Genomic DNA, 13612 nt, shown 5'->3' with positions numbered 1-13612 from the left:
GTTTTTCCTTTAGAGTTGCTCAGATGTCATTCTGACCTTGGATGAGGTTATGTAAAAAATTTACATAAGTGCCTCTCATCCATGCAGTGGAGCTGGGGCAGCAGTTGCTTCATTTTAACAATGATTTTGTAAGTAGAGATTTTAAGTTAGGTCAAGATTTCTGCCAAAGTAATGACATAAAAACAGCAAATCTACAGTTTTTTTTTAAAGTATGTTCAGCTCACTCCACATATTTTCAGGGCTGAATATTGTGAAAAATACCTATAATTTACCAGCAAGTAGGTGCTTGAGTTCTGATCTCTGCACACCTAAATCTAAATGTATAATTTTTGGAATAGTATCAGTATATATTTGTCTTTATATGTACACAACAACCAAAATAACTCATGAACTCCTTTGATGACCAGTGAACAAAATGATTGATATTAGTCGTTGTTAGCTGCTCTCGGCTTGCATTTAATTTTTGGAAGAAAATTCCAGGGCTTACCAATGAGGAGAGTGACAAAAGCAAACAAACTGTTTCAGACAAAATGAATGTCAATGGCATTCCAGTGGCCTGTTTACAGCTAGCGTAGCTAAATGTCAGATGGTTGGCCCCGCGGGGAAACCGAGCTGGCTGGGAGCAAATTTGTAGGTGTCTCCGTGTCTCTGCCTCCATCATTCCACCTCTTCTCTCTTCTCTGTGATGCCGGACATGGGACAATATGGCGGCATGAGCGGTAGCATCTATTATTAGTTGAAGAGTGAAGAATGGAGCGAGTCCCCAGGGGAAGGCAGAGGTGGCAACCAAACCTCACGGACATTATTTTAAGAGTTTGTGTGTTGACAGTTGTGCGGGAGAGGAATTGTTTGCCACTAATGACAAAGCTTTGTTTGCGTCTCAATTTAAAGGACCATTCCAGTGGTTTGTTTGCACATTGTTTCTGTTGATAACTATAACAACACAGCTAACCATAATCTAAAACATGCAAACCAAACTATAAATTTCTTACACATTCCAGACATTCACTACAGTCTGTAAATTACATTTACGTGTTTTAAGCTGTGGAAGTCGGCCTCAGCAATATCAGCAATGCAAATAGTCAATGGATGAATAAATGTCATCTGCGCTTTGGAGTGCAAACACAAAAAATTAAACCCAGGTGGAAGGAGAGGAGGCAGAGAAATGGTCCAGCTTTTATAACCTGGAAGGCCTGAGTGAACTGAATTACTTGACAGGCCTCCCACGTGAGCCAGTTGCCCTCTAAGGTTGGGATTATGCTGTGTACACACACAGCTGCAAAAACCACAGGTGCTTTGTTGTTCTTGTTATAATACCTTGTTCTTCCTATGCTCCTTAGCATGCTACTTAGTATAACTGTGTTGTCACAAAAAGCTGAAGAGCTTGCAGGCGTCCGCGAGTCTAATCACGACCCTCGCATTCTTCTGGATACAGAAAACATCCACTTCACACTACCAATGCAGAATGGCTTCAAATCATTTTCGATAAAGTCAGTGACATGAAGCTACAAACGGGCAGCTGACCAACTATGTTCAGCAGTGCAAAGATGCAAAGAAACTTCAGCCATCAAATGCTTCAATATTCACACACAAGAAGCCCAGGGATGATGTTGAGAATCGCTACAGCTGCAGGGACTTGGTGCCAACGTAGCTGCTGGTTGTTCTATAATTTTGATGCTTGTAATATAACTTTAGCATCGCATTTCAGAGGAGGGCTAGGACCATAGACTGTGTATAAAAGATGCTGCATCTTCCTGGTCTGAAAGGAGAAGCCTGTGTGAGTGGATTTAGCATGCATTTTTTTAAATGGCCAATTAATTGGTTGCAAAAAAGAACTCGGACTGTCTATGAGAAAATGGCTCTCGGGCCCTTGCTCTTTGACCTCAGCAAACACTTTCCTGACTTCCTGGGCTCATTTCACTAGTTTAAAGTCCTACTAAATAAAACATGCTGTCTCTGTCCCCACCGGAGACATCAAAGCAGCATCCACCCTGGAAGCGATCCACAGCGACGGAGCGTCCGGAGACTGTAGAAAACGAATAGCATTCAACAACGGGGCAAATAACTGCTGGCGGCGCAAAGTGGGCGGGACCTGAGATAAACTCTTCCTACTTCAAAATGCTCCCACAAGTGCTTAGAGGGGATTTGGGATGTGTGCTCATAACATACTGATTTAATATTTATTTTAATTTTACCTTTTAAAATTGCATCTTAAACTTCTGTGCTGCTATATCTCTATAGAGAAGGAGATAAACAGGGTTTGCTCATTGGCTAACAAATGTTCATTAAAATTGTCATCGTCAACGCCCGGACCAGGACTTCATTAACCAATGGGAGACATCATAGAGCCTCAGATGTTTGGAAATGAAACAGTCATGTAAAAATACTATGAAAATGAAGGAGCCAAATACTTGTTTATATGGTTATTTTTGTTGTTTTTTAGCTATGTCTGTGCAGCTCAGTTCAAATAAAATCCCATTGCGCATTCACTAGCAGTTAACATCCAGACTCAGTGCAGAAGACAGTACTATACAATTAACTTACTGTATAATGGATTAGATGTTTGCAACACACAGGGGTTCGAATGCATTAATTTCTAAAGGAATGTATAACTCTTGTTGATATCTTGTTATCTGTATTTACACGTGCTGCCTAAGCCAATAGAGAGATTTTAGGATTATAAAATGACAGAGCCTACATTTACAAAAACATACATATGGTCCTGCAAGAGCACATTATGCAGAGGAAACAAGAAAAATATGGTTATTACAGCAGCAGCAGATGCATAAACTCTCATTACAGCGCTGAAAGGGAGCAGAAAAAGAACTGCAGTTACTACAGCATGTTTGACATATCGAGCTGCAGTGTGTTTACAGCCCAAACAGCCCGTGGAGCGACCAGTGAGTCCAATTTATTTGCGGCTTCTGACAAACCCAAAACGTCAAGTCATCCCTTCTACCCAAAGGACACCCTCACTCTCCTCTTTTGCGAGGGAGCAGAGGGGATGAGAGGAGAGGAGTCGTTCCAGCAGCTTCAGCGGCAGTTTCATTGGGCTCGTGCTGCCTTTCATTCACTGCACTGCTATTCTGTATATGAGATAATCTGGGTGTGAACATGGATCTTGTGGACGAGCGGTCCCGGGCCTTCAATTTGTCGGGGTGGAAATGTGAGAGACGGGCAAGGCTCACATCAATTTTTTTTAAACGGGCCTTGTTTATAAAAAAAACAAAAACAAAACTGATATCTGTCCAGTTGCTGTCCAGTCAGACTTTGCTGTTGCTACAACGTTGCTTCTGTCTGCTGCCAGCTCCAGCATCAACATCCTCCCCACACAATAAAACCACAGTCTCCATGGTGATGTACCTGACACCGTTACCAGCATCACAAACACATTCACAAACAAACACAATCACAAAACAAACAAAATCCCACTGTGTCACTTGACAGTTTGTTTGTTTTTTGCCGCTCTGTGTATAGTAATTAATTTGTGGGGTCGCCTCGCTCCATCTTATTCTCTATTAATGCTGTCTCAGATTACCAGGCAGCTTTTTAGCCTCTGAAGACACAAATCTCCGAGCCTAGAGAGGCAGACGGGGGAGAGAATGGAAGGAAACTGTATAAGCCTCTCTGTCTAATTGTGGGTGACAAGTGCTGATATTTTCATATTTGAGGCGTTCTCCCAGAGGTGGTTAATGACTAGCTTACAATGAAATGTCAGCTCCTGTGACACCTTTGGATAAGAGGACATCAGAGGCATACTCGCCATAGTTTTGTTCAAATTTTGAACTGTTAGCTGTCTGTATAAACCAATTCCAGTGTTATTCTTACTGATTTTCATCAGTTGTACAAAACTGTAAAAAAGTCTTGAGCCATCCCTCATTTCTTTAAAGGAAGGAGGACATGCCAGACTTTCTCCTAATCTTTTTAAAGGTCTTTTATGGTTTTCCACTCTTTTTCAGTCCAGTCCTTCTACATGACCATTTTCTACATGCTTTTTTGTCTGATTAGCTGCTTAATCCTTACCTGTGAATCATTTCAAAGTGAAAAACGCACCTGATTCAAGGGATAAACCAGTCATATCGCTACATATAGCATATAACAGTTTTACATTTTGAATTGTATTTTTAACTGTATATTTTGTAATTTTGAAGATGATTTGAAAAAAAATATTACTTGAAAACTTGAATAAGTGGCAGATTGTGAAAGACATGTTCTTATGAAAATGTACATACCTGGATAGAAAAAAACACCATGAAATACTATGAGTCATTAGGATTACTGAAGCAGTGTGGGATCATCCTGACAGAGAATTGAACAAAAGACAGCCAAGATCCAAAGAAGAGCTTTGAATGTCCTTCAAGAAGTCTGGAGAACAATTCCTGAAACTACATAAAGAAATGACAAGAAAGCTTGACTAGAAGAGTTCAGGCTGTGTTGAAGAATGAAGGCGGTCACGTTGACTTTCAGGCTCATTAGAATTGTACAAACTCTGCTTTTGCCTTTTTGACTGTATTTCATGTTTCAATAAATCGCTGCACCTATATAAAGAAACAAGGGGTGGCTCAAGACTTTTGCACAACAGTGTATTTCATGTACTTAACCATTAAATGTAGCCACCTTGTTCTCTTGCTGATCTGTAGCCAAAACATTTGATAGTTAATTCTTCGCACATTTTTTAACAGATTACAGATATACTGTTACCAGTGTTGGAACTGTATTAACTGTTTTAACAGTACTGACTAGTATTACTCATGTATTTTAATATTTGTTTGTCTTTTACTTACCATTGTTTTTCGTTAACTGTTAACATTTCTGCTGAAACTTTTTAAGGTCCACATTTTATGATTAGCTGATTTAATGTTTTCATATACTGCTTAGCTGCTGCAAAGGTGCCCCCTGGGGTACTTGTATGAAATGGTGGAAATCCCTGATATAACCTTAAGGTTTCTTTGGAAAGAAATCTTTCCTGTTCTTTTGTGCCGCATTGTGCTTCGTGACAAAGTGCACTCTATTACACTCGAACAAATCATTTTTCTATCTCCTACATATTTCCTTTTACCTCATGCAACCTTGCTCCGGACTTGGCTCCCACTTTGCTAACTGTGTATAAAGAACATCAGTTCTGCTCTTCAGCCCTTCAATCAGACTCTCCAGCATCCATGAAATGAGCCATATGGGGCATGGTCAGGGCATAGAAAGAAAGCAACGGTTTTATATACTCCGGAGCTTTTCTTTTCCTGGCTCCCTCTGCTTAGATGCAGGCATTTTGAACAAGGGTAGTGTAAGTGCTAGGCCTGGCAGCTGGCTGTAAATACACATATTGTGTGTTTGGACAAGGAAATGCTTTGATTTGCAGAGCAAGAAGAGTAAAGATGACCCGGCATTTAGGACAAGACAGGGGAGTTGTTCCCCCTCATCACCTCAATCCACAAGAACAATTAGCTGCTGACAGTGACACAGGGGCCCAGTAATAAGCTCTAGCATGGCAGTGGGGGGGGGGGGGGGGGGGGGCACTTCATTCCCAAGCATATGGTGCCACTTTAATCTGCAGCCTCTATCAGACAAGTCTGGCTGGTAGACAAGGTTTCTTTTAACTGATTACGTGCTCAAAAGCTTTGAGGCGAAGATAAGAAGCAAAGGACACACAATGTAAGAAATTCAAAGTCAGACTGACACGGGTTAGCAATTTCCAAATCAGAGGATCTTTATGCTTTTTGGTGGTGCAAGAAGTTCAGAGCTGCTTTTGCACATATTCAGATTCAAGAAGTTGCCAAGGAAACTAGAACCTCCGTTTTTTTTTAACCTGATGGAAAAGCATTTTCCACAACGACAGGGCTGCGATTTGCTTCCTTGTTATCCGTGGTCACAACCTGCCATCCATTAGAGGTTCTGACTAATCCTCATAGGTGAGCCTCACACCTGGTAATCACTGGGCTGACACCTTCTAGTATTGTAACTAACATGCAGCTCCCCCAGGACTTCTCATAATCCTATTAGCCCCAGTCATCTGAAATGCATTAAAAAAAATGTGCTGATTGATCCTAAGCCACAAACCTTCGGCGTCTTGATCGCACCTCTCGATGTTTCACTTTTCACATGTGGGTTTAACAAAGTGGGATCCTTCTTCTGCGTCTAGTTTATTTTGCATGTGACAGAGAGACAGTTGGATTAAAGAGGCTCTCAGATGGTACCGAAGAAAATCAAACGCTGTTCAAACAGGATTATGTAAGAGCAAAATATGCTGAGCAACTGCGTCGTTTAAAGAACTTGACCGTTGAAAAAATAAAACACTCGTATAGACTGCAGGGGTAAAGAACAGAGTTATGAACCTTATGAACAAATATGCCTCATTTCTTAGATTTCTTACAACTTTATATTGACTAAATCTATATTAAATAACCTTTGTGGCAAAGTATGGGGAAACACCAACAAGACTAAACTCATCAGCCACTTTATTAGGTACACCTTGCTATTACTGGGTCTTTTTACCTTCTTAATTCTGCAAACATGCTGCAAATGCTCTTCAGAGATTTTGCTCCATGTTGACATGAAATCATCACACAGATGTTGAAGATTTGCCTGCTGTACCTCCATAATGAGAGTCTCCTGTTCCACCACATCCCAAAGGTGCTCTACTGGACTGAGATCAGGTGACTGTGGAGGCCTTTTGAGTACAGTGAACTCATTGTCACGTTCAAGAAACCAGGAGATGGATATACTGTGGTCATAAAGGGATAGATATGGTGAGCAACAATACTCCCCAGGTGGTACTAAGGGGCTCAAAGTGTGCCAAGAAAATATCCCTCACACATTACACCACCAGCAATGTGAACCACTGATACAAGGCAGGATGGAGCCATGTTTTCATGTTGTTTATGACCATAATATTTGAATGAGACAGCAGAAATCAAGGCACTTCAGACCGTGGAACGCCTTTCCACTCTTCCATTGTCCTATTGTGGTGAGCCCACGTGAATTGTATCCTAAGCTTCCTGTTCTTAGCTTTAAGGAGTGGCTCTAAAAAAGGTCATATTTTGCAAAATGAATATAATGTTGCATTCAGCAGGACTCAAAACCAAAAACTGAGATCATAAAACTCATAAAGAAAATATTTACAGATCAGCTGAGAGGAATGATTGTTTTCCTTTAGGCTTCTTTACTATTAGACTTCATTTTTTATCCCCTGCAGGATGTTTAGAAGAATGGAGATTTAAGCAAGTTCAGAAATGGCTTCATTTTTTAAGACACAAAACCTACGTCCATCATTTATTACAGATTATGTGACACAGCACTTTACAGCGTTTTTTGACATACAAGACAAAATTCATTAGGTGCTAGAAACACTGGAGTAAATAGCAGGACATCTTCAGAGTGATTAGCATGCATCTGCTGAGAACAATGAATATCTGAACTCGATTTTACGACAACCCTTACAACAGTGTTGGATATATTTCAGTCTTGAGCACTGTTGTGGACTGAAAAACAGACCAACATTTTCATCCCTAGAGCCAATCTGACAGCTGGTCTAAAAATAGCACGTTTGCTGTTGGGGATGTTAAACATGCAGAGCTATCAAACAAAGTTGATCAAGCTAAAACCCCTGAAAGCACCATCATTTTGCAGTAGACTGACTGTGTGGAAAACAAAAGATTTTGCCATTATTCTCTCTGTCGTTTTTCGTTTATGGAGCTTTTAGTGCTCCGGACGCCATCAAACGCTCCTAAAAAATCGTTAACCCCTCTTACACAACACATTCGCAGCAGCTTTTAACTTTGATAGAGCTTATGGACCCTTTTACGCCCCTTGGGTCCCTCTTGGTATGGAGGGTGACCATCAGTGGATCAGTGGGTGGAGGTCCAGATTGGAGTGGCATGACTGCAGATGGGGAATGCGAGGAATTCCTCTTGTAAACACCTCACGCTCGGACGGTCCCCACACACTTATCTCCCCGTGCCCATCGCCCCCCTTTAATCATTGTAATGGTTAGTTATTCATTACCATTCTGTTTGAATTTCCTGTGACCTCTGCTTGCTGTGGGCAGGTGGGTCTTCTGCTGCTGCCAAGAACTGAAACCCTTTGTTTACCTGAGGCACCACATGGTATATTATTCATTTTGAACCCCCCCAGCGGGCAAATAGAGCCTGTTCTGATACTACTGTATACAGTATGCTGGATTTCAAATGTCAACACCCTGAAAGAGAGCCGCTTTTTCTTTCCTTTCTTCTTTTTTTATTTCGAAGTCAGGCTGTTTTTCCCGAGCCCCGTCTCCTTCTGGTCCTATGGGAGCACTCTTTAACCGATAGGATCATAACCGGCTCTGGGGTAAACTTTATTTTTCTTCTAGGTTGAATAGAGCCGCTTTTGGTTTCTTTCAGCGTGCCACCTTCCCCTGCAGTTCCTGTTTATGAATCCCCCTCTTGGTTTAATGAAAGTAATTTCCAAAGCAGCTAAGGGGCCTTCGTTAATACTGGATGGCATTTAGAGAACACAGGAAAAGAAACACAGGCGCAAGCTGGCTGGCTTTCCTTCCTTTGCTAAGGTAAAATCCTGTTTTGGCCACTTGCTGTTTTGTCAGACTGGAGGAAGGTGCAAAGTCCATTTAGAACACATAATGTGCAGCATGAGGGGGCCCATGAGGGCTGCATTCCAACTCATAGTGTACCATTCTCTACCAGTCATGAGAGACGCCTGCTTACAAGTACAGGACCAGCTCACACCGTCATAGCCACATTCCCTTAAAACGTTCCCATCAGTTTGACTGCAGTTTGCAAGAGTCAGAAACCAGATGTCCCTTTCCCAGGAAACTCCCTGATAAATTTGTGTGCAGCTCTGGATGTGATTGCTGATATTTTCTGGTTGTTTTTCGGTGTTAATGTTGGCTTTTTCTGACATTTCTGATAAGAAAGTAGCTGTGGATTCTGTTCAGCTCCTGGCCACTGCAAGTTCCTTCTAAAGTTGACAGCAGATAGGAGTAGAAAGGCGTTGAAATGACCGACACTTTGACCTTCACAATAATACAGGGATCAGAAAGAAGTGGCGGGATTTGTGGGCGGTAACCTGTCATGTAACCTATTGTTTGCAGTTTATGTATTTGAACAAGTTTCTGGAGGCTTTCTACCTTTGAGCAGTCGCATGTGACAGAAACATGAATGACAGAGTAAAAACAGAGAACAGATGGAAAAATGGCTAAATTTACTTCTCAATATTTGGTGTTTTAGCAAAGATTGTACATAAAAGATGTACTGTGACATTACCCATTATAGGCTCTGATTTTAGAGCCCCAATCAGGCCATAACTATTTTGTCTTCTGAGTAAAGATACGGACTGAGAAACAGGGCTGTGCTATATCATATCACTCATAATAACCATTGATAAAGGTTTCATATGACAACATCAACGATGTAGCGATGCCATACCTTTACTTTTTCTTTGTTTTCTGTTTTATTATGTGATAATATTGTGCATCTCCTCATTATGTACAAGGTTAAGCTACTTTAGTTACTGTTAAACTTATGCTGTGTCACTACTACTGCACTACAATGCTGCTGCTGGTACCTTGATAGACTCACACTTACTAAGTAGTCTATCATCAATCACAGTAGCTCACTGTAAAAGAAAAATGTACTTTAATTTGTTTGCAACTATAACTCCATTGATAAAACACCCTTCAGTCCTTTTTCCCACATAACCATAAAAATCATTATTTCCTTTATTTCCTGGATATAATTTTAAGTCTATATCACCTCCTAGCCAAGAACAGAGCAAACTCAGTGCAGTATTAGCATAAGAATTACTCAAACCCTAAAACCGTACGTTGAATAATCATCTATTTTACTTTAAAAAGAAAGTATATCCTGTTGTGTTAAATAAGATGCCAAACTTGTGATAGCATAAACTCACTGGAAAGGTGTTTCCTGAGGTCTTGATCAAGTGAACACCAGAGGAATTTTCCTGTAAACTTCTAAACAATGACTGCTTTTTGTAACCAGAGTAGTCGCCACTCTATTGGCCAACAGAAATACTGCAGATTTAAGACACTTACTCAATTCAGTTCACAACAGTGATCACTTCTAATATTATAAGACCTGACAATACGAGGCGAAAAGAAAAAAAGAAGAAAGCTCAAATATCTAAACAACTGTTCCCCAAATTGCTCAAAACAACAAACAGTTGATCTACCACAATGCTGTACTAATAATTCAGGTTATATGAAAGTTAACAGATCAATTAATTACCCAGTTTGAGCACTAGATTTGGGATACTGTGACTAAAACTTGAAGTTGTTTTAACATCAACCTCTAACTACAATCAATCGGTTAATTAAGTCCAAAAACGCTGAGAAATAAAAGGTCTCTGAACTCTTGATGCTAAATGAAGCCAAGCTTTAAACTGAGTGACCGCGTGACACGAGTAACTGTCCTTACTTCTAGTTACATTAGACAAATGACAAAAACAGCAGTATTGTGTAAAACTGGTGCCCAAGCATCGTGGACAAAGAATAAATGTCCTCATTAGTGTTAAGTGCTTTGCTCATATGTTTCCTAATACCCATTCATGGTATCACAGCATGTCAGCTCGCTCCGAGGAAGCTGTCAGCCGCAGATGTCAATACCCCTGCTGACCCTGCTCCCTCCCCCCCAAACCATTGCACACATGGCACTGGAGGATTGTCCCCCCAGAACAAAGGAGTGGGGGGTTTCTGTGGAGGACGAGCAACCAAACATTCCCGTTACAATGGGGAGAGTGGCCGGCAGGTTCAATTAGCACACACTTTAAACTGTTCTCTATACGAACCCTCTGTTCTTGAACAAAGCTGAACCTTCACACTCCAATGGGGTATTTGGTGATGCAGTTTGTTCTTGGCACTATGGCATTTTAAGAGAGTTTCTTCTATTATCTCCTTTGTTTCTGTCCATGTTGCCTGACAAATAAAGCACTCGGGACAAAGATGATCAGACTGGAAGACTCATGGCTTTTATTGTCTTCACAAACTTTATCCAAGAAAAAAAACTGGACAAATCAGTCTGTACTCTCTTCAAGAACTAAGTGTCACCAAAAGTCCATTGAAACCCTCGAAAGATGTTTTATTAGGTGGTAATGTTCATTCATTTAAGATGATTTTCAAGCCTCTTAAGCCCCCTAAGATCACACTGAATAAAATAAATAAATAAAAACTATTCCTCAATTACATGATGATTCTTCCAGAAAGCAACGCGAGCTCAACTTCTGACGATGGCATTTCCCAGTCTTGATATCAATATTCACATCGTGCAATGCATTATTGATGCTCTGAGCTGATAGGGCATGGATGAGGATATCTTGCAGTGACATGTTCTGCAGCACTGACAGTGATTTGAAGCCCAGACCTTCGTGTCTGTCACCGCTGCTCATAACTGCCCGGAAACCCTGAGCAGATTTCAACAAATCGGACGTTTTACATAATCAATAAGGGAGGTAAGAGCGATCAATAAAACTCGCCGGATGCGCAGAGCAGCTGGAGGGTGATGTGTGTAATCTGAAGTACAGGGATGAAGATGTAGCCGACTTACCTACTGCACAAGGTGCGCCGTAACGTCGGGCAGCCTGCTCGGCGTATCCGAGTGAAATGCAACCCAAAAGCCGCCGTGTCACACTTCACACCATCCGGGCGCACATGTTGCCAGTCCCCGCACAGAAATGTCCGAATCATGAGCTGCAGCGAGAAGCCAGTGGAGCCCAGGCAGCGGACTGCAGGAGCCGACCGTGTCGCTGTGGGTCCCCCGGCCCCTGGGAAGCGGCACTGTGCGTCCAGGCGCTGGACTACAACATGCGCAGGGCGCCACCCTTCGCTGGACCCCTGGACCCCTCTGCGTCCACCTTTCCTCTCTCAGCCCCAACGCCGTAAATAGCGGGACGTGAAGCAACCCCCTCCCAGCCTCAAGGCAGCGTAATCCGCGGCCACGGGTAATGGAACTGTGATCCGTGATCTCCCCTTAATGCTTGATGCGCAATTAAGAGGCGCGCAGGACGCCGGTGCCACCCACCACAGGAGGTTCTCGTGGTGAGCGTACGGACGGGGAATTTTAATGAGGACTGCTGCAGAGTTTTCCTCCCTGATCGCAGGGTCGCGCTGAAATCCCCCGTCCCAACACGAAACCCACAAAGTTAGCATATAGAAAGAGGACCGCGTGACGCAGTGAAACGTCAGTGAAGCTGAACTCTTGGCCAATTGCCAGTCAGCAAAGTGGGACGTTAGTCCACCTCTGTGGGACACCTGTTGATGGAAAACTGTTTCAGACATCCACACTTCCTGGAGCGGGACCTGTGAATATTAATATCGTTGTCGTGTCCAGCTGCAGAGCTCCGGGATTTTTATGAGCTGCAGTGGTTTAAGAAACGATGCGTTAACTCCTGAACAAAGTGTAAAAGAGAGAAAGAAACACTTAAAATCCTGCCTTCATTACTGGTTTAATAGACTTATTAGCAAACATTGCTTTTTAATGATTCTGTTGTTTACAGACAGATAAAATAAGTACATTACAGGCGTGATTTAGCTCTGTGAGAACATTTAGTTAATTAAACCATAACTAACTATTAATTTGATCTAAATTGATACAACACATAAAAACTAATAAATAAGCACTGAAATGTTTCCCATCACTGCTGAAAGTGTGATTCAGTGCAGGACTTATAGTGGCTCTCCACCTATTGAGGGCTATGCAAGCTTGTTCCCACGCTGATTGTTTTTTTTTTTAAATTTATTTATTTATTAATTGATCGATTACCAAGTAGAAGTAGGTTAAAATTTCGTGTTAATCTCTCAAAAATCTTTTTGAAATAAAAACCCAAAATTTCCACTTCCACTGGCATTTATCTCCAGCTTGCATGTTCACAAAACTAAGACTCAAAATATGAAAATACAACATTAAATAAAAAGATGTAAGCATTACATAATTTATATATCGCTTCTATATTTAATTTTTATTTTTTAGAGGGGGGGGGGGGGGAGTTGCTTTATCTGCTTTTTTTTTTGCTCTTTTGCCAGATTATGTTTATCATTATCATGTTTTTTTTTAAACTTTTGTATTATGTTATTAGTTGTTAAACATCAGTGCAAAGCTACATTATACATGCCTTCCTCATACATTATAATTTAGCTTTGTCATTCTTTTATTAGTTGGGGTTTTTATTTTGGCAGTCTTCATCTTCCATATCCCTGATATTTAAGTCGCATATTGGCTATGCTGGCATAAAATTAACAGCAATATAAATTATACGATAATTTAACCCTTGCCTTTCCTGTAGGAAAAACTGTTCAAGGGTGGACTTGTTCACAGCTCACAGGTATGTGCGGTGTGCAAGAACAGGTCCTTTGCCCTATAATATGCAGCTTAATTAAATACGGTTTGGTTGTTACCATTAAAATTAGTTGGTTGTAAAATTTGAAACTTGCCAAACTTTGTGAGTGACCTTAAGCTGCCCTCTGGGATCTGAGTCATGTTTCCCTCCCTGTCAGGATTCCTCCTCTAATCCCACACTTCTAAATACTGAACCTGTGGGGAGGCGGTCAGCTGGTCCATCTATTACGAGGTTAAACCACTTAACCATCTTATGAGAGAGAACCGAGGCCTCA

The 13612-nt window shown here is 41.3% G+C and overlaps 1 protein-coding gene across 1 annotated transcript in view; it reads right to left on the bottom strand.

Moving 5' to 3' along the window:
• The window catches only part of tmem108 (transmembrane protein 108), a 67539-nt gene extending 55380 nt beyond the window's left edge, over positions 1–12159 (bottom strand). Inside the window, exon 1 of the mRNA XM_085468106.1 lies at positions 11550–12159. The gene's annotated coding sequence lies outside the window, so the exon portion shown is untranslated. The remainder of the gene's footprint in view (positions 1–11549) is intronic.
• Positions 12160–13612: the final 1453 nt, after the last annotated feature.

This window comes from Copadichromis virginalis, linkage group LG9 (genome assembly GCF_057382275.1).
Source record: "Copadichromis virginalis isolate Kocher_CV1m ecotype Utaka linkage group LG9, C_Virginalis_male_GT1.1, whole genome shotgun sequence".
In the NCBI taxonomy this organism is placed as follows: Eukaryota; Metazoa; Chordata; class Actinopteri; order Cichliformes; family Cichlidae; genus Copadichromis; species Copadichromis virginalis.
This window is presented reverse-complemented; position numbering and strand designations above follow the sequence as displayed.